The following is a 21554-nucleotide window of genomic DNA, read 5'->3' as shown; positions in this document are numbered from 1 at the left end:
AACACACTAGAAGGGATTTTCAGATCAAGGAAAGTAGTGCCTTAGGGGAAGATTTCCAATATCAGGCAGGGTAGATGCCGTTTACTCTGACCCAAGGAAGAACTAGGATCTCTGGTAGCCTAGTGGCTAAGGCATTTGACTGCTAACCAGAAGGATGCTAGTTCAAACCCACCAGCCACTCCTCAGAAGGAAGGTTGGGCAATCTACTTCTGTGGTGATACCGCCTCGGAAACCCAAGGAGGCATCTCTATGAGTCAGATCTGACTCAATGGCACATAACAACAACAACAACAACAACAACAAGGAAGAGCTGGTCTACACCAGGTTCTCACAATTCAGGAGTTACAGAGAACTTCTTCCTTATCCCCTTTGGAAGTAGCAGCCTGAAATCAGACCTACTGTTAAACATAGAAACCTGAATGCCAGGACAGAACATGATCTTACGAGACCCCAGAGAATCTGAAAAACAAATCAGCAACTCCCACATAATCTGGAGTTGGTGGAGAGCACTGACTAAGTTTAGGAAGATGATTAGTGTGGTGCCAGCTAGGATTTGGACAACGTTCTCCAGAAAGCTGTATATGCTCTAAACCCACATCCAATATATAGTGCTGTTTCTCCAATAGCCAGGATTCACAGGTCCAGGAACCAAGGAGTAGAAACAGGAGTGGTACCATTCACTATTAGCCCACTCCTGATACCAAATGTGTTAGACTGGGATCTCTAGAGAAACAAAACCAGGAAAGCTTATATATAGAGAGAAAGAGGAATCTATCTTAGGAAAATGGCTCACACACTTACAGAAGCTGGGAAGTCCCACGTTCTTGGATCAAACGTCAAGCTGGAGGTTTTTGCTGACTCACGCACCTGCAGGGGCTGAAGAAGTCAAGGTTAGCAGGCAGGTGGTTGACTCCAACGAATGACTAATCCAAGATCTCCAGGCTGAATGGTGGATTGTTCACTAACAGACAGTTGTAGGCAGCACAACAGAATCCTGATCCACAGAAGAGTGTCTCTATTCCCAGGATGTGCATAAATATACTGGAAGCAGGCCATACCCCTAGGGAAACTCCTTTTCAATGGATTGGCTGCTCAAAACATATACATCTGATCCCATCATGGGAATAACCACATCACAACTGCTTAAACCACAGAGAATTGTGGTCCAGCCAAGTTGACACATAGCTCCAACTATCACAGTCCACCCCTTGTCAACTTGGCTGTTGTACACATCTTCTTAACCATATATAATCTCTAAATAAGGACAATTATAAAGTCATATTTGCACATAACATGATACGCTAACACACGTACAACCAAAGCACATTAACCTTATTTATATTTCACAGTTCATAACAGAAGGAAACAAAAATATTTTATGCACATATACAATGAAGAAATAAAACAATCACAGTCCTCATTTCTGCAACTGGTCACATGATATTCAGAACTACCTTCTTCCACCACCCATTCTGTATTTCCCTTGCCCTCAGCAAGCACCTCAGCTGGTTGTGGTTCTTTGCCTGGTGGGGTGACCCAAACCTTCATTCCTGAAGGGTCTGGGCCATTAGTGGTCATATCAGAATTGGGTTACTGTAATTTTCCATTGACTTTAATCACAGGGCATGGTAGCACTAAGAGATGTCCTAAAGAATCTCCTGCATTCCAGATATATTCTTCTTTACCTCCATTATATAATGTCAATCCAATTTCCCCTTGGTAATCAGGATCTATCACACCAGATAGTACAGTAATGCCCTTCTTTGTCTGTTGATCCAGAGGCATGAGGAAGCCAAAATGGCCAGGTGTAGCATGCCTGACTTAAATGTTCTGCCTAATTTTCATTATACAATTGACATATTGTGAGTTTGAGATTACCTGTGCCAAATCATTTTTCTTAATAATCTGGAGTTGGCCACGTGACATTGTCTAAAACATGCAATTCTTCATTCTCCAACTCTGGAATGAACTACTGAGGAAAAAAATCTATGTGATCTTGAGCCCAAGAGGCCTAAGTTTTAGACTTACATCTAAAGACTTAAGCCTTCCATGAACACACAGTTTGAAGGTGATATTTTCCCAAGGGCACTTCCGTTTCTGTGATTACACAAATCACCAGAGACCGTTTGGTATGCAGAAGGTGAGCAATAAATAATTGAAGAATTTAATTCTTAAATTCTGACTGAACAGGAAAAGTTGAAAAAGAAATAGTGAATAGTATAGACACTTGAACAGATTTCAAGTGTCAGAAAGTAGCAATCAAAACAAAATCTGTTAGACTAACTGGAACTTTTAAATAAGTTGGAGAAAGTTTGGAAACATGTTATTTTTGTTTGTTTGGTTTTGGTTTTCTCATTTCACTCTACTCCCTGCAAAATTGTTACAGGGCAGCAATGGAAATATTTGACAAAGTAAATAAGCTTTGTATTTCTGGCATATAACACATTACTGGTCAATGAGTACCTAGATAGGTCATAAAATCAGAACAGATATTTGAAAAGTCAAATGCTTTTGGAAAATAACCTGAGGGCATCTTTCAGAATTCTACCCATAGACTTTAGACTACCTTTTCTAGCCTGTGATATGACAGTGTCACACGGTTTAGGTCTGTCACACATTGCTAGCTGTATTCATGGAGCTGATTACTCAGACTGCAGAGCTGCAAATCAGCATTCATCAGGCACAGCTCATTTTGGATGTCTGGCATTCTGAATGTCAGACCAATTAAAGACTTACTGGAGGGAAATATGAGACAAAAAAAGAAAAGGAAGTAAAACCTGAGGTCACAAAGAAAGAAGCCTGGGTTTTATTTCTTGTACTTTCTCATCTTGTTCTCTCTTGTGATCTTTCCGGACTCTTCAGTTTCCTGGGCACATATGCACAGGACTAATTCCCGTATTTGTTTTCTTCTTCTATTATAAGATTAAGGATCCAGCTTCTACCTAGTCCCTGATGAATTCATTTACTCAATTAATCTGGCATTTAATAAGCATCTATTGTCTCCTTCCAAGGAGCCCTGGTGGCTCAATGCTTAAGTGCTCAGCTGCCCATGTGGGAGGAGCATGCAACAGATGGACTTAAAAATCACCTCTTGTTCAGGACATTAGTTAGTTGATGACCAAAACCAACAAGACATGGCATCACAGTAATGAGCAAAAGTTGTCCAGGTCTCACTCAGCCAAGAACGTATTATTTGTTTTCTTTTTTTCTTAAACCTAGAGTGATCTATAAAACCACTCTCATTGAAGCTGCAGACAACACTAAGAGTGAAGGGTGAAGGGAAGGAGTAGGCATTTGCAAGTGTTCCCAATGAACTCATTAACTGAGTATATAACATCGGAGGAAACACTCATCTCTAATATTTCGTGCATTTGCTTACATTCATAAAATTGGGAAATAAAAAATAAATAAGGTAATCATAAAAGAGCTATGCTTATGAAGCCAGGCAAAAAGTCTGAACTTTAAATAGTAGCAGGCTGAGAAATCAAAAGCTCAGAAACTATACTTGCACCCTGAGTCTGAGAAGTAACCAGTTTGACAGTGAAACAGTGTGGAATAGAATTTGATCTGGAAAGAAAAATTGAAAGCATGGAAATCTCTAGGCTAAGGGAAGATGGTCTCCAGCAAGGAGAACTAGAACTCGTGCTTTCCTTCTGAACTTGCTCAGCTCACCCATTGAGACATTGGTGTCCTCTGTTACTTCTGTTGCCTCTATTATTTTCAGCCCCATCACACCAAACCCTGCCTTTGGTCTCTGCAGGAACAACTATCTGAGCTGTCTGCAGGGCATCTGCTAAGTGATGGGAATTCAATATTCTGAAGCTGTAATTAAGTTGACCAGATATAATTTTCTTTTCACAACATTGCCTGAGCAAAGACAATTTCTATTTACATAATTTTCCCCCACCTAGACCATTAGAGGGAAAATGACATCTTATTCACCCTTATATCCCTAAAGCACATAGTATATAGTAAAAGTTTATTTACTAAATGAATAGACCAAGCTCCCCCAAAAAAGATGCTGACACTCACATGCTCACTCAGCATACATTTTTTGAGTGTTAGCTATTATGCTGGAGCCCAGGTGGTGCAGTGACTAAAGCACTCAACTGCTAGCCAAAAGGTACATGGTTTGAACCCACCAGCCTCTCCACAAGAGGAAGATGTGGCAGTCTGCTTTTTAAAGATTTACAGCCTTAGAAATCCTATGGAGCAGTTCTACTCTGTCTTATAGGGTAATTATGAGTCAGAATCAGCTCAACAGCAGTGGGTTTTGGTTTTGAGCTTCTGTGCTAGCTAACTGGGGACTCATACCGTCTTATACGTCATGTCTCAAGGAGGAAACAGGAATGACGATACAGTGGCATTAGGGATGAAAAGAAGACAGGCTGAAGAGACAGTGAAGAGATCGAACCACAGGACTTACTTTGTTTTTCACTTAGATGGAGTGATTGAGTAAGGAAATTAGGAAGAGCTTGGGTTGATGGGAAAGAACTGAGAAGGTTTGGAATTCAGGAAAAAAACAGTTGAGATAAAACAGCTGATGCAGTGAAAACCCAAAAAGACCCAAAGAAAAAATGGAAAGGGCAGGGAACAAACTCAGATACTTCCAGTTATGGTGAATTCCCTATACTATAAGGCAACATCATCCATTTTTAACAGCTCTGAGGCCTTGAGTGCCCACTTTGATATACCTTCTGTGTACTGACCTTACTTGGATCTATGAAAGTTAAATTCCTTTTCTACATGAAAGCCCTTCAGACATAAGATGATGGCTATTATGCACCCTGTTTTTTAAATTGATGGTCATTTGAAGATTTCTAGACTTTTCACCACTTGGTTGTTCTCATGCTTTTAGATGGACTAATTGAAAAATGGAAAGTATAAAGAAATGACAATATATAAAATAAGAAATCTAAAAATTATGATTGGCAAACTTAAAGCACAGTGAAGGGGAAAAATTAATCACCTGGCTGGCTCCAAACACTTGGTTAGACCCTTTTCATACAGACTAAAAAGCTACAGGGATCTTATGTTATTTTATGAAGAATTATGCTCCTCTTTCCGTTCATTTCCCACTTATTTTCTTACAGAATTGTTTTATGAGGTCAGTCATCTTGCCCTCAATACATATTAATTCCCTTTTGCTTTCTCTGGTGGCATAGTGCCTAAGGCATTAGATTGCTAACCAGAAGGTTCGTGGTTCATACCCACCAGCCACTCCTCGGAAGGAAGACTGGGCAATCTACTTCCATAGAGATACCACCTTGGAAACCCAAGGAGGGGTCACTGTGAGTTGGAAACAACTCGAAGGCAGTGAGTTTGGGCTTTTTCTTTCTTTTTTTTTTTTGTTTTGTTTTGTTTTTATTCTTAGGGAGCCCTGGTGGCACAGTGGTTAAGCATCAGTGCTAATCAAAAGGTGGGTGGTTTGAACCCACCAGCAGTTCTGTAGGAGAGATATGGCAGTCTGCTTCCATAAAGATTACAGTCTTTAAAACCCTATGAGCAGTTCTACTCTGTCCTATAGGGTCACTATGAGATGAAATCAATTTGATGGCAATGGATATTCTTATGAATTAAAATGCTGCTGGAGTACCATGAAATTAGGATAAGTATTTTATAGTCTTTTAGAAGTAAATAGCCTGCTTTAACTTTGGAAATCATAAGACACCCAAACAATATTTCATTTGTGGCAAATTGTAAAGAAAACAACCATGGACATTTTATTTTTCATGCACTGCCCTTAAGTTATTTGTACAGGTCAGGAGAGGAAATAAGAGAGAGGTGTAACCTGAAGTAATTGTCTTGCTTTGTTCTGTTTTGTTTTTTTCATGTGTATATAATTAGCCTAATAGTTTATAGAAAATAAATAAATAAATAACTTGCTCAATCAAGGAAGAAACACTAATTTCTTCTAGACTTTAGAATCTATTCAGAAATTAGCTCTTCCAGTTGCATTTTTATTTCACTTGCAACATTTAAAATTATATAACCAAAAAAAGAAAAAAAACCAAACTCATTGTCATGGAGTCAATCCCAATTCATAGCAACCCCCAGAATGTGTTCCTTTCTTATAGGTTCAGGACAGTTTCAAGCTAGGCTCAATTTATCCCTCTTCTCTGGAGAATCATTAACTTTTCAACTACGCATTCTCCACATCTTTTCAAACCTTCCTGTCATCACATTCCATTTTATAAATAGAAACCCAAAATTTCAGAAATGCAACAAATCAAAAGCTCTAGGGTCCAATCATCTTTCCCTCCGTGAGGTCTTGTTCTACATGTATAGAACTTAAAAAAGAGCTAAACAAAAAATAGACGTCATTCATTTTAGGATCTTTGTTCTCCTTTTACAGGAAAATTTAGCATCCTCATCCACCAAAATTGACTCCTTCCCTTTTAAAGCAAAACCTAGCATAAACTCAACACACCCTAAAAAATAAGCTTTCTATTTCTTGCAGCCTCTCCAGCCTCTAGCAGTCTGGACTATCATTGGGCAATGTATTCCAACCTCCCACTGATGATGTTATTAAATTGATTTAAATTTCCATTCTATGAGTTTGTGTATAGCAAAGATGAGGCCGTCTCTTGGCTTAATCAAACAACTCTTCTAAAAATGCACACACTATATTGTGAGATCATAGCAAGACCTTGAACGAACATCAATCAGGAAATTTTATTCCAAGCTTTATTCCACACCTTTCAACCTCATATTTCTCTAAAGTTTCATTTCTATGTTATAAAATATTACAGCAGCTGATATCTAACATCTTCTATCTAATGCTTTCTCATAATTTCCCACTGGTTATAATTCTTTTTTTTTTTTACTACATTTTCTTACTTCATGCTTCCAGACAAGCTTTGTTTTTATGGGATTAGAAATAAATAAATAAATATACTTTTATAAAGACAAAATAATAAGGCTTTTGATAACACTATGTAAGGAAATGTTTCCTTGACAAACATAACCACAGGCAACTCATTTGAATGTCTTCCTCATTGCTTGGTAAATTTGGTTACTAAAACATTTTGTTACAGAATTAGGTAATAAATACATGAGTTTATAGAACCAGTTGGAAGAAGAACAGATAATGAACTACGCATACAGTTGTAAACACTAACCATTTTCAGGTATTTGAGTTTAGCCTAGCAAGTGATATAGTCTCTAAAAGTACAAATGTTGGAAGATTAGTATTTAAGATCCAAAATAAATAAATGACTGCCTCAAGGACACACATACACAGAGTAGCTAAAAATGTCAAAGATGGAAAGTGGTTTTTAATCTGGAATTTTAGTTTTATTAATTCATAAGGAGATGCCAAATTCTAGTTCTCTAATAGAAAAGAGTTAAACTTCAAGGTTATCATTAAAATACCAGAAATCTGGTCAAAAGTGCTCTTAAGAGTCTCTTGCCAGAATTAAACAAAAATATAGGGTGTCAATTTTAAAAGTTTCTGGAATATTTCTATGCTTAAAAAAAATCTCATAGCTCATAACAGTCAAAGAATCTGGGAACTTCTCAAGATAAACATATTTTCCTAATACTATTTTTTTTTCTTTTGCTGGTAACATAAAAATACACAGCTCACACAGATTATAAAAACATTGGAAAGATTAATCAGATTGTGTACAATATGATAAGTAACTCCAAGATAAAATTACTAACAAGAGTACATAACAGTACATAATTTTCACATGGTCCAACTGTCCTTCTGAAATCTGGCAAAGACAGGACGTGATCCGCCACCCCCCCCAAAAAAAAAACAGTTTATCCCCAAAACTATTATTATTTGAAGTTATCTTCAGAAGGTATCTCCAGAGGAACTGAACTGAAATAAATTATATAAACAATCATGCTTTTATTTCTATGGGATTAAGAGACCAATATGCAAAAATATGGACCCAAAAAATGTAATTGGGAACTCTGGTGGTATAGTGCTTAAAGCATTTGACTGCTAACCAGAAGGCCGGCAGTTCAAACCCACCAACCACTCCTCAGAAGGAAGATTGGGCAATCTACTTCTGCAGTGATACCACCTCACTTAAAAAGTGAGGGGTCACTATGAGTTAGATCTGACTTGAAGGCAGTGAGTTTGGTTTTTTTTTTTTTTTTCTTGGAAATATAATTAAGAAACGTAGTGGAAACTCATGAAAAACTGGAGACTAGGTCACCAAGTAGAATGAAGAGCCAGAGAAGATATACAGAGTTTACTTAAAAGTTCTGAGAGATCTGGTGAATATAGATATAAATTAAAGAGAACAAAGGCAAATGGGAAGGAATGAAGAAAAGAAAAAAGGGAGGCAAGGAAGTAGAGACTTCTGGGGGAAAACAGGTGAAACTGCTCAGTTGGAGACAATCATCAATATTTTTAAAACCAAAAAAAAAAAGGCAAAGATAATTTAAACAGAGATCCCAAATACCATTCTGAGGCAATTTTGAGTCAATCAGTTTCACAATGAAGTCAGAAAGATGAATCTAGCATATAAGCAAAAAAGAACCTCAGAGAACCCAAAAGGAGGTTAAGTTGTTCCAGGTCTAAATTATTACCATACTATTGTACAGACACAGAATGTTGAGGCTCTGTTCAGTCATCCATGTGTTGGAATAGAGCCAGGGTTACAAGGAGAGCTTTGGCCTTGCCCACAACCACTCCTTGGTTCACGCCCAAGAGGAAGTAAGATAGCCTTTATTCAAGTGGCTCTCAAGTTTGAATTTTCAACATGTACATGAGAGAGTCTACCCAATGGGATCTAGATATAATCAGCATATGACCCATTGCCATCAAGTAGATTCCAACTCATTGTGACTCTATAGGACAGAGTAGAAGTTTTCCAAGTAGGGCTTCCAAAGCTATAATCTTCACTGAAGCAGATTGTCATAAGTTCTCCCACAGAGCAGCTGGTAGGTTCAAACTGCTGACCTTTCGGTTAACAGTCCACTGTTTTAACCACTGTACCACCCGGGCTCCTTAGAGCACCACCAGTGTTCATTAATCATCACATAGCAGAATAAATTCCAAGAATGTGTCAGGCAGAATCCCATCAAAGTCATTGCTTTCAATACTTCAAAAGCTCAGTTGGGAAATTTACTATGGAGGATTGCATTGTTGTTGTTGTTGTTATGTGCCGTCGAGTCGGCCCCGACTCATAGCGACCCCTCCTTGGGTTTCCGAGGCAGTATCACTACGGAAGTAGGATTGCCCAACCTTCCTTCCGAGGAGTGGCTGGTGGGTTTGAACCGCCAGCCGTCTGGTTAGCAGGCAAGTGTCTTAGCCACTATGCTACCAGAGCTCCCATGGAGGATTGCATAAGGATGGAAAATTCAGACATTCCTATATGTATTCCAAAATCCACCCTTTAACTGATCCAGGCCAATAGAGATCTCTAAATCTAGACTGCCTTATTTACCTCTTCCTATCTTTTGATGACTTTTATTTATTTTTGTTTTAAAGTATATTTATTTATGCCTCACAGAATTTAAGATAGGAATTTTTGTTAAATTGAGCAGTGGAGTTATGCCATCAACCTTTATTTGAGGAACATTATGGGAAAGACTTCTATGGAACTCCTATTTTCTATCAAGCTGTCATTAAGATGTTGCTTATTATATTTCAAAGTGTCCTCCTTATAAAAAACATTCCCCTGGAAATATTCCCCTCTTGCCCTGTGCTTCTTTTTTGCCACTGGCTTGTCCTTATCTTATGGACACTGAGTCATGTAATGGACCATGTTCCTCTCTGGGCAGTCAACTTGTGGCCCTTGCCCATCCTTCAGGCAGAACCTATCAGCATGCATTTTGTGGATTCATTATGCTTTCCATTTTTTTTTAATGTTCTCTTTAAAATTTTGTACTAGTTAATGTATCCAGCATGCTAAGTAAAAATATCATGAGTTCAGAGCAGCATCTTTCTTACCTACAGATAAGAGAGGCAAGCACGCTCCTTGGAGTTGAACAAAAATCCAACACATTTAGAACTGGAAAGGAACTTGAGCATCTCTTCTTCATGGCATCTGCACAGTAAAAGCACAGACCATCACCACCTGTAAAACCACTCTCATCTTCTTCATCAACTTGTGGGGAAAGAAATAATGTAATATCACCCAATTTTCCTGTAATTGCACTAAACAAAAATACTCAGTACTTTTTTTTTTCTCTCTCTCTTCCTCTCTCTCTCTCTCTCTTTCTGTGTGTGTGTATGTGTGTGTGAAACGGTAGTGTCACATTACATTCTTAGAATGTAATGTTTACTTTGTCCCTTGAATAGGATGGAAACAGTTTACTCTTCTGAAGGAAAATGCTTGTTTTCCTCTGCTGGCTCTGTAAGTGTCCTGGCAGACCCATCCCTGCAGCAGAAGAAGCTGAATGAGAAGACCTTTAAAAAAAAAAAAAAATCAACCAAATTCACTGCCATTGGTAGATTCTGACTCAAAGCGACCCCCATGTACCGCCCCAAGGCAGTAAATCTTTACAGAAGTAGATTGCCTCATCTTCCTTCTGCAGAACAGCTAGTGGGTTTAACTGTCAACCTTTCTGATTAGCAGTCAAATGCCTTAGGCACTGTGCCACCACAGCTCCTTGAGAAGATCCTTACAGCAGTCAAATCACTGGAACTGCTCCAGGAGCCACTCCTCACCATCCACCTAGAACAGGATTGACTTGTTCTAATTTCATTTGGTTCCACACAGGGACAATCCCTAGCTGCCTAGAACTTTGGGTTGGCTAAGGCATTTGACTGCTAACCAGAGGGCTGGCGGTTCAAACCCACCAGCAACTCCTCTGAAGAAAGATTGGGCGATCTACTTCCATAGTGATACCGTCTCAGAAACTGAAGGAGGGGTTGCTATGAGTCAGATCCAACTCCACAGCAGTGAGTTTTGAGTTTCATTAACTTTAGCTTTCTACTTAATTCTCTTCTAGCCCTTTCCTTGACTCACTGTTTTTTCTCACTATCCCCATTGTTCCTTGGCCCAGAGATCCTTGGCCCAGGCCATCAGGAGAACCCACCCTCCTTCAGTTCACAGTGAGTCTCTGAGCCAGATTAACCAACTGGTTGTGGTTTTAAAACTGGAAGTCTCATGCCCTGGGAAAGCTCTCAGTCCCAGGCAAACCAAGATGGTTGGTCACTCTATTCTCAGCCTCCACTGGACAAATAGCAAAATGATGACCAAACCAAGCCTCATTTATCTTTACTCCACATCTACTATGGAGTCCCTGGGTGGTACAATGGCTAATGCACTTGGCTGCTAACTGAAAGGTTGATGGTGCAAATCCACTCAGAGGTGCCTCAGAAAAAAGGTCTGGTGATCAATTTCCAAAAAACCATCATTGAAAACCTGTGGAGCACAGTCCTACTCTGACACACATGGGTCACATGAATTGGAATCAAGTTGATGGCAACTAGTTTCAGTTTTTTTGTTGTTGCTGTTTACACCTAGTATTCAGCTTTTAAACAGACAACACTGTGAGTAAATATGATTTTACAAACCAGAACTAAGTTATCTAACTATAGAAGAGCAACATGGATTACTGTAGCAAAATTGAACCTCATAGCATTATCTTCTGCTGTGACCCTTCATGCTTCAACCATGCCTCTACTGCCTTTGACCATTGTGTGTTCAAGTAATATAAATTATTTTCTAATATTGATTTAAAGAAAATTCACTTAAGGAAGTATATCTCCTATATAAAAAAAATGAATTCTAAACTCCTGTAAAAAATGATTTTAGATGGATCCAGTTTTACAAGATCTCCAGCTCTCTCCTCCCCCTTTAGTATAAACAATAAGAGCTGCTATGAATCTATCTCAAAAAACAAAGAGGAAAACAACTCTGTGCCCAGGGAGGCCTGATTTTACAAACCAGGAGATGACTAAATTTCCAAAACATCAATGCCATAATCCCAGATCAACAGGAAGGAGATGCCGGAAACTTGAAAGGTCCGAACACACACAGTCAACAAGACTCACACATCACAAATTCGTCACTGCTTCTTTATGTGTTTCTCAAATCACCCAGTCTCAGAAATAGGTACACAAAGAGATTCCTGTTTACCATCTGTTCTGTCATTTGTTTTTGAGCAACCAACAGAGCAATCTATTCACACGCATTCAATACAATCCTCTCTAGTGAAGAACATTTCCTTACACAGTTTAAACAAAAAGAAAACAATACACAGGAATCTCAAAGTTCTAAGCTTTAAGTTTCCATTCTTGCTAACATATAGAAGAAAAGATATGCACAGTGTATGTTAGAATACAGAGAGTCAGATTAACTCAATGCAGCCTACATACAGTTGTGCACTTAATTTGGGAAATAATATAACCATCTTGTCATGTATGATGAATGCTTGGGTAGATCACTGATTTTGAAGTTCTCAGGTTAAGCTTCTAGTTTATTCCTCCAAATCTCCAGGGCTTTAAATAAAAATGATCTCTTATATCTTTACTACAAGACTCAGGTATGAAACTCTTCAGCAAGAAAACATCCTCAGAGCCAGAAATATTTTATAATTGATTAAGTGTCCACTTTATTCAAATACAGGCAACCAGTGCTGATGCTGCTTTAAGATAACCATGGGAAAATCGATTTCCACTGAGAATGCCCCAGAAATGAGAATGTCAACTTATTGCAGACATTTGTGATAAAAGAGAAAAGTTGGTCATTTTTCTTAAAGGGAAACTGGAGTCAGACATAGCAAATCTGTTGCAATCTGTTGGAAAATTAATAATATGACAATGAAAAAGGAATCAGACCTTTTCCTTCTTCTTCTTTCCAGTTGACATTCTGTCTTGTGGCTTCCACAATTAGAGGCAGAGTTTGTGTTTTACATATTGGTGAATACATCTTGGAGTAGACAAGTCCTGAATTTAGAGACAGCAGTGACGGGGTTCAAGTTCCAGCTCTGCAATTTATTACAATGAGACTTTGGAGACATCACTTAACCACTGAAGTGATGAAGCCTGACCATAAAAGAAGCTAAATTGTTTATGAGGAGACTTGGCTTAAACCTATGCAGGGTGCTCCATACTGGGAGTTGACACTAACCCAATAAATCTTCTATATGAAATAGAACTCTGAAATAAACACACAAAAGAGGGAGCAACTAAATTGGAGCCAATGAAAAGAAGGTAGATCACCAAAGTCCCTGAATGCTAAAATAAATTCATTTTACATACATACACTGGAACAATATGTATTATTGTTGTTGTTAGGTGCTGTGGAGTTGGTTCTGACTCAAAACAACCCTATGTATAACAGAAAGAAACACTGCCCAGTCCTGTGTCATCCTCACAATTATTGTGATGCTAAATTGAGCTCATCATCACAGCCAGTGTGACAATCCATCTAGTTGAGGGTCTTCCCATGTTTCGCTAACACTCTACTTTACCAAGCATGATATTCTTTTGCAGGGACTGGTCTCTGCTGACAAGATGACCGAAGTACTACAAAGTCTGGTCATTCTCACTTCTAAGGAGCATTTCAGCTGTACTTCCTCTAAGACAGATTTGTTCATTCTTCCAGCAGCCTATAGTACATTCAATATTCTTTGCCAACACCACAATTCAAATGCATCTATTTTTCTTCAGTCTTCCTTATTCGTTTTCCAGTTCTCACATACATATGAGGCTACTGAAAATACCATGGCTTGGATCAGATGAGCCTTAATATTCAAAGTGATAATCTTTGCTCTTTAAAATTTTAAAGAGGTCTTTTGCAGCAGATTTTCCAAATGCAATATGTTGTTTGATTTCTTGACTCTTGCTTATATATATAGCCAATAAAAATCATGATTTGGAAAGTGGAAGATTTTAATAATATGGAATTACTCTCACAAGTAATTATAAGTGGGGTAAAACCTAGGATATAAAGTTGTATGTACATAATTCTACTAAATCTGCTACCCATACATAAAACCCCTTGCCATTTAGTTGATTCTCATACAGAACATACAGAACAAAGTAGAACAGCCAAATAGGGTTTCCAAGGCTGTTATCTTTATAGAAGTAGACTGCCACATCTTTCTCCCACACAGCCTCTGGTAGATCTGAACCTCTGACCTTTTGGTTAGTAGCTGAGCACTTAACCAGGGCTCCTTTTACCTGTATATAGAATCTAAAATAAGGCTGCTAAGGATATATAGAAGGAGCGCTGGTAGGATAGTGGTTAAGGCATTCCGCTACTAACCAAGAGGTTGGCAGTTTGAACTCACCTGCCACTCCATGGGAGAAAGATGAAGCAATCTACTTTCATAAAGATTTACAGACTTGGAAATCTTCTGGGGGCAGTTGTACTCCATCCTGACTCCATGGTTGTGGATTTTTTTAAAGGATATATGGAGTCTCTGGATGGTGCAAATGGTTAACACACCCAGCTACTAAATGAAAAGCTGAAAGCTTGGATAGACCCAGAGGCACATCTGAAGAAAGGTCTAACAATATACTTCTGAAAAATTAGCCACTGGAACCCCTATGGAGCACAGTTCTACTCTGATGTACATGGGGACACCATGAGTCAGAGTTGATTGAACGGCAACTGGTTTTTAAGGATATACATATCAAAATATTTATTGGTACTTATCTCTGGATAGTATTTATAACAGCAGAAAACAGATGAAACTCAAACTGGGTAATTTGAGATAAGTTTATTTAAGGGACTATTTACAAAGTGTGGGCAGGGTGTAGAGATGGTACAGGTTCCCAAAGGAGGGACATCTAGGCTAGTAGGGACAAGAGGAGGGAGTGGTTTCCTGTACCTGTGGAGAGAAAGCTACATGGAGGGGGCCACTTGAGGAGAGTGGAGAGGAGCTGTGACCTTCCATTCAGGGACACAGACAATTGGCAGCAACCTCACAGGGATAAAATTGGGAGAATAAATAATACCCCAACCTCATTCCCCCGATGGTGTGACAAATTGTCCAAATTCAGTGGGGAGTCAGAAAGCCAGGGAGACTTTGGGTACAGGTCAGCCTTCCCAACCACTCAGCAGGGTGCAAAAGGATGGATCTAGAGGGAAACACAAGATAGTTCCATTTTCCTCTGTATTCTTAATGAAATTTTCTATATTGTCTAGCATGAACATGTAGAACAAACATATTTCTTAGTTTTACTTTTTTTTCTCTTAGGGGATTCCATTTTTGTCATTGTTTGTGGGAGGTTGAATAAAAACTGAAAAGGGATATGGGTCAAAAAAGACTGACAATAAACAGAAGGAGAAAATGAGAGATTGTGGAAAGAGTACCACAAGGAGTGATTCAAGAATATGAGGGGCACAGTTGGTGGGAGGCTAAACAATAAGGCCTTTACGTCTCAATGACCCAGCTCCGTGCTGTTCTGCATATCAAAGACTAATAAAACTAACTCTACTCACTGTCATTGAGTCTGATCTGACTCATAGCGACCCCTCCTTGAGTTTCTGAGGTGGTATCACTGCAGAAGTAGATTGCCCAATCTTCCTTCTGAGGAGTGGCTGGTGGGTTGAACTGTTAGCCTTCTGGTTAGTAGTCAAATAGTAAGAGAAATAATAGTGATGTTTAAGGGATTTTCCTAGGTCTTCTTTGACAAACACATGCAGCCCTAAATGAAAATGCCATTTCAGAATCACCAAGGCCCTTTTCAGCATTCTGAAACTATTTTGTCTTCTCATGCCTCTGATCTAAATGCATCTGCTTTCAAACCCAAAATGCTGCTGCTTCTTTTTTTTCTAACATACAAAACCAAGTAGAAGCCACATCTGGCAGGTCTCACAAGTGTGACTGGTTTCAGTAAAACAGATGTCAAACCAAGCAACCAGAGTCAGTGACAAACACATGCAAGTCAAAACAGAAATAAGGTTGTGGTCTCCATCTCCTCAGAGCCCTCTTCCTTCTGTAAAGCTAACAACTCTCAGTCTAGCAGAAGTCCTCACGAAACATCTAGGACACTGACGTTGATCCAGTAGAGGGCAGTGATGGAGCCAGGAGTCTGGCCCCTGGCAAGGATAACCCAAAGAAGGCACAGCTCAGTCAGGCCTCATCCATCCAAGACTGGCGGGGTCACCTGAGTTCATTTCTGTCATCAACTCTGGTCTTCAGCTGCTCCGTTAGCAACTCCACAGACACTGCCAGCAGTCATAGGAATAGAAATTATGACCTTCACCTCAAGCTCCAACCCCAAAAACAAAAGCCACAGCGTCTCCAGCTCCAGCAAAGCTAATTTATGGCTGAGCTGACTCTATATATTTCGGGCTAAGGCAGCTCCTGAGTGAAGTAGGCTGGGGCTACTCTATTAAAGGAACAGTGGGAGAGTCTGTCAGTCTCATAGCAGATGTCCAAACCTAATCAAGAAGAAACTTGGAGCAGGAACAGATCAGTGCTGGGCCCTGGCAACCGGTTGCTCTTCAGTGAAACAGACTTCAAACTTGACATCATTGTCAATGTAGGAGAAATGAGCTTCGTTGTGAACAAGCAAGAGCATGTTTCACTTACAATACATCAAACAAGTTGTGGGAATTATTAACATGGATTATTAGCTGGTAGGTATCTCTGGAGATTTCAAGTTTATGCTTTTCTGAAACACATTTAAGACATGATAGGGAAGCACATCGTGCAATAGTTTCCCTAGTGCAACTTAACTTTTCTCCTAAGGAAAATAACCTTAACTAATTTGCATTGCACCATTTATATGCAATCAGGAGTTAGTCTCTCTTTCAATGACATTTGAAAATAGAAAACACAAGAAATGTCAGAGCTGGAAGACACTTTAGATAGCACTATTTTTAATTTGTTAAGCAGTAGAACTATTTTTTTGCATAAATCTCATATGCAATCTCAATATATCTAGAAAAGAAACTGTTTTAAAAAAAAAAAAAAAACCAAGCTCATTGCTGTCAAGTTGGATCTAACTCATAGAAACCCCTCCTTGGGTTTCCAAGGCAGTATCACTACGGAAGTCGATTGCCCAACCTTTCTTCCAAGGAGTGGCTGGGGGGTTTGAACCACCAGCCTTCTGGTTAGCAGTCAAATGCCTTAGGCATTACACCACCAGAGCTCCCAAATAAATTTATTTTATAAATTCACATTTCTGTTAAATATTCATGATAAAGTCAGTCTCTAAGGACAAGGACATTTTTGGGATGAACAAAATCAAGATTTATAGATGATTTGAAGGCTTTATCAATTTTAGAATTTTATTTATTTTGGAATTTTGTTTATAACTAGTTTTGCAGGTGGTGACAGTTATTCTCACAGATAAGTAACTGAAAATAGTAACAGTTTTTTTTTTTTTTGTAACAGCCTTATTTGCAACCTCAGAATATTATTTAACTAAATACAAAGAAGTTTAATTCCAAAGTCTGCATTAAAACAACTTGATATTGGTGACATATTAATAAGCAGACAGTCTCTGAAGAGATTAATGATTGTTTTAGTAATTATTATGTTATTATTATGTTTTAGTGATTGTGAAAGGGATAGCTAGCTATGTGCTTAACAAAACTTGGGCCCTTTTCTTCCTAGAGCCACAGCTCAAATACATTTGCCAGCCTTCTTTTTTAGCCATCTTTCTGGTATCCAGCCAATGAAATGTGTGCAGAACAAATGTGTACCACTTCCAGATCTGGCACCTGCATGCCTCCCACAGGTAATTCTCCACATTTTTCTCAACTAGCATCTGACTTAAAAGTACTCTGAGGCTCTGGAGAAAGGCAGAGCCATGAGATGGAAGGAGCCAGGGTTCCCAAAGGACCATGTGAAAGGCCACCTGCAAATCAGGAATATTCTTAATAGATTGGAATAGCAAGACATAAATTTTTACTGTGTTAAGCAACTATAGATTGTTATAGCACCTGGCAGTATACTAAAATACTATTTGTTGTTTTCTGAAATTCAAATGTAACTGGTTGTTCTGCAGTTTTATTTGCTGAATCTGGCAACTTGAGACCATGGATTCCTCTGTCAATTACTTTTGTCATTTTCAAAGATGATGACATTTGTACTGTCTAACTGAGGTATTAAAGGTATCTGATCTCCTTTAACTTCACAAGGGGGAGACAGAATCACCATCAGCACTAGCCCAAGGCTGATTCATATGAAGTGGAGGTCAGACATACCTCCTCTCTTCAATCTTTTTACTAATTCTGATACTAGTTCTCTCTCCAACAGTATCTCTCTACTTCTCTGCTAGGTACAATAATTTGTTGCAATGGCCATACAGCAATTTTTACAATATTTACAATTATGGGCAAGCAACAGGTCACAATTCAGGATCAGAAATGACCCAGGATACAGTTCTTTGAACAGGACAGTCCTGGTTCTGCTGTCTCTCTCCTGCTGCTGTTTTTGCTGCTGCTGCTTCTCTCTGTCTGCAGCCACAGACCCTGTTGGAGCCATATACATATTCTAGAAAGTATTCATATTCCAAGAAGAAAAGATGAAGAAAGTGAATAAAGACTTCCAAAAGCTACAATCTACAATTCCACATGCATCTCATAGTCCAGAATCAGGTCACACAGCTGTGTCTAGTTACAGGGGAGCCTAGTAAACATAGTATTTATTCTTGACTGTGGTATGTTCACCTAAAAGTTATATTATCATGGGATTAGGAAGGACTGAATACTGCAGAACAACTACTGGACTCTACCACATGCCCCTTACTAGAAATTTGATTTTGAAAAACAGTGTACTACTCTAAGAAATGGTTTCCTTGTCATGTCATATATTTTTTTGAAGGTTAAAAATAGAATAATGTGTGTGGACTTGCTTTTTGAGCAGATAAAAATTTAAGTGTAATTTTATTCTTTTCCAGGAAGCATCTACAGGCATTATCAATAAAGTCCGTAAACTGTCAGTGTGAGGCTTAGGACAGTAGAGTTAGTGGTCAGTATGGGGAGGTAAAGAAGAAGACAGTACTTGAAATTACCCATTGGGAACTCTGGTAGCATAGTGGCTAAGACACTTGCCTGCTCACCAGAAGGCTGGCGGTTCAAACCCACCAGCCACTCCTCGGAAGGAAGGTTGGGCAATCCTACTTCCGTAGTGATACTGCCTCGGAAACCCAAGGAGGGGTCGCTATGAGTCAGGGCTGACTTGACGGCACATAACAATGGGTAGGGCTTGTGGGAGGGAATGGAGAGTATTGGGGAGGACACTTGTGAGGGGAAACCATTGTAAGTAAATGCACAGACTTGAAGATGTTGTTGTTGTTGTTGTTGTTTGCCATCGAGTCGGCCCCGACTCATAGCGACCCCTCCTTGGGTTTCCGAGGCAGTATCACTACGGAAGTAGTGTGTCCCCAAACCCACCCTATAGTGATTTCCTCAGTTCCAAAATGCATAAATGGAATACACATAGTCAGTAAGTGGTAGAACCCCCACATTGGATCCCTGACATGTGGATTAGAGACTATTATGATAGGAAATGCCAAATGGAACTCATTAGAACAGCCCCTACCTAGGAAAATGGTAAACCAAAAGGAATATCATGCTACTGGAGGTACTAAAGAGATTACTGCCACCATCAAGGACTTGAAGGGTGCAGGAGTGGTGATTACCACCAAATCCTCATTTAACTCACCTGTTTGGCCTGTGTAAAAACAGATGGATTTTGGATAATGACAGTGAATTATCATAAACTTAGCCAGGTGGTAACTCCAATTGCAGCTGCTGTTCCAGATGTGGTTTCATTGCTTGAAAAATTAATACATCTCCTGGTACCTAGTATGCAGTTATTGATCTGGCAAGTGCATTTTTCTCCATTCCAGTTTTGAACGATCACCAGAAGCAGTTTGCCTTTGGCTGGCAAAACTAGCTATACACCTCCATGGTCCTACATCAGGGTTATATCAACTCTTCAGCACTATGTCTTAATTTAGTCTGCAGGGACCTTGATTGCCTTTCTTTTCCACAGACATCACACTGTTCCAATACACTGTGACATTACGCTGACTGGATCTAAAAAGGAAGAAGTATCAATGACTCTAGACTTATTGATAAGACATTTGCATGTTAGAGGGTGGGAAATTAACCCTACAAAAATTCAGGCACCTTCTAGGGATTTAGTGATGTGTAACATGTCAAGATATTCTTTCCAAAGTAAGGGATAAGTTGTTGTATCTGACTTCTCCCACAACTAAAAAGGAAGCACAATGCCAGGTGAGCCTTTTTTCATTTTGAACGTGATATATCCCTCTTGCGAGTATGCTACTCTCTCCTATCATTCAAGTGACTCAAAAAGCTGCTAGTTTTGAATGGGGCCCAGAACAAGAGAAGGCTCTGCACCAGGTTCAGGCTGCTGTGCAAGCAGCTCTGCCACTTGAGAAATATGATCTGGTTAATCCAGTGATGCTTGAAGTATCAATGGCAGATTTGTAAGAGGATAAGGGTGGAATGCAACACCCTTAATCCCATCACAGCTCTGATTCAATGTAAGGGGAGTTTCCTTGGGGTATTGACTGTGATATCTTTTATCTTACAAGAGATAAAAGGACAGAGAGGCAAGAAGAGAGGGGGGGACCTATTACCATCGAGAAAGAAGAACCAGGAGTGAAGTATTTCCTTTGGACCAATGTTCCTGCACTGTGATCCTCCTAGGACCAAGAGACACACAGAAAGAAAGCCTATCCCTACAGCTGGTGATTTAAATTCTGACTTCTAACCTCCTACACTATGATAGACTACATTTCTGTTTGCTAAAGCCATTCCCTTGTATTATTTATGTTATAACAGCACAAAATAACTAAGGCATCTTCCCTCTCCCAGTCTGCACCTACAGCCTCACAGGTAATTCCTTATGATCAGTTGACTAAAGGAGATAAAACTCATTCCTGGTTTACAGAAGGTTCTGCATAATATGCACACACCACTCAAAAGTGGACAGCAGCACACCAGTCCCTTTCTGGGACCTCCCTGAAGGAAAGTAGTGAAGTGAGATCCTCCCAATGGACAGAACTTTGTTCAGTGCACCTAGCACTAATACTTTGCATGGAAAGAGAAATGGACAGATGTCCAATTGATTCATGGGTTTTGGCCAATGGTTTGGTTAGATGGTCAGGGATTTGGAAGGAACATGATTGGAAAACTAGTGGCCAGGAGGTATAAGAAAGAGGCAAGACCAGATTAAAACATATGAGCACCCTAAACACTACAATCCACGGTGCCCTCTCTTCTACTTACACATTAGAATGGGACATTTGAGCTACATATATGTGTGTGTGTTAGCTATCCATGACGCAACTTCTTTTTAAATGTCTCTGCAGATATGTCCTTGCCAAGTACTGCTCCAGTGTTGGATCCAGTTGCATATTGGGTGAAAGTAGCAAGAGTTAAACTCAATAGCCCATCCCCACTTTTTGCTTTTTCAGAAAGAAATAGTATACAGTTGACCCTTAAATAACACAAGTTTGAACTGTGTGAATTCACTTATACACCAATTTTTGTCAACATATGGACCTTAGAGAAATTCAAGAGCTAGTAGACACCACACAAGAGGACTTAACAAAAGACAACTTGATGGAGATGAGTGCTGCCGGACAAGTGACAGACAATGAGAAAGAAGATGTAGAAGAACCAGTGCTAGAAAACAAA

Source organism: Orycteropus afer, unplaced genomic scaffold (genome assembly GCF_000298275.1).
Source record: "Orycteropus afer afer isolate SDZICR_OR568_19922 unplaced genomic scaffold, OryAfe1.0 scaffold00043, whole genome shotgun sequence".
In the NCBI taxonomy this organism is placed as follows: Eukaryota; Metazoa; Chordata; class Mammalia; order Tubulidentata; family Orycteropodidae; genus Orycteropus; species Orycteropus afer.
This window is presented reverse-complemented; position numbering follows the sequence as displayed.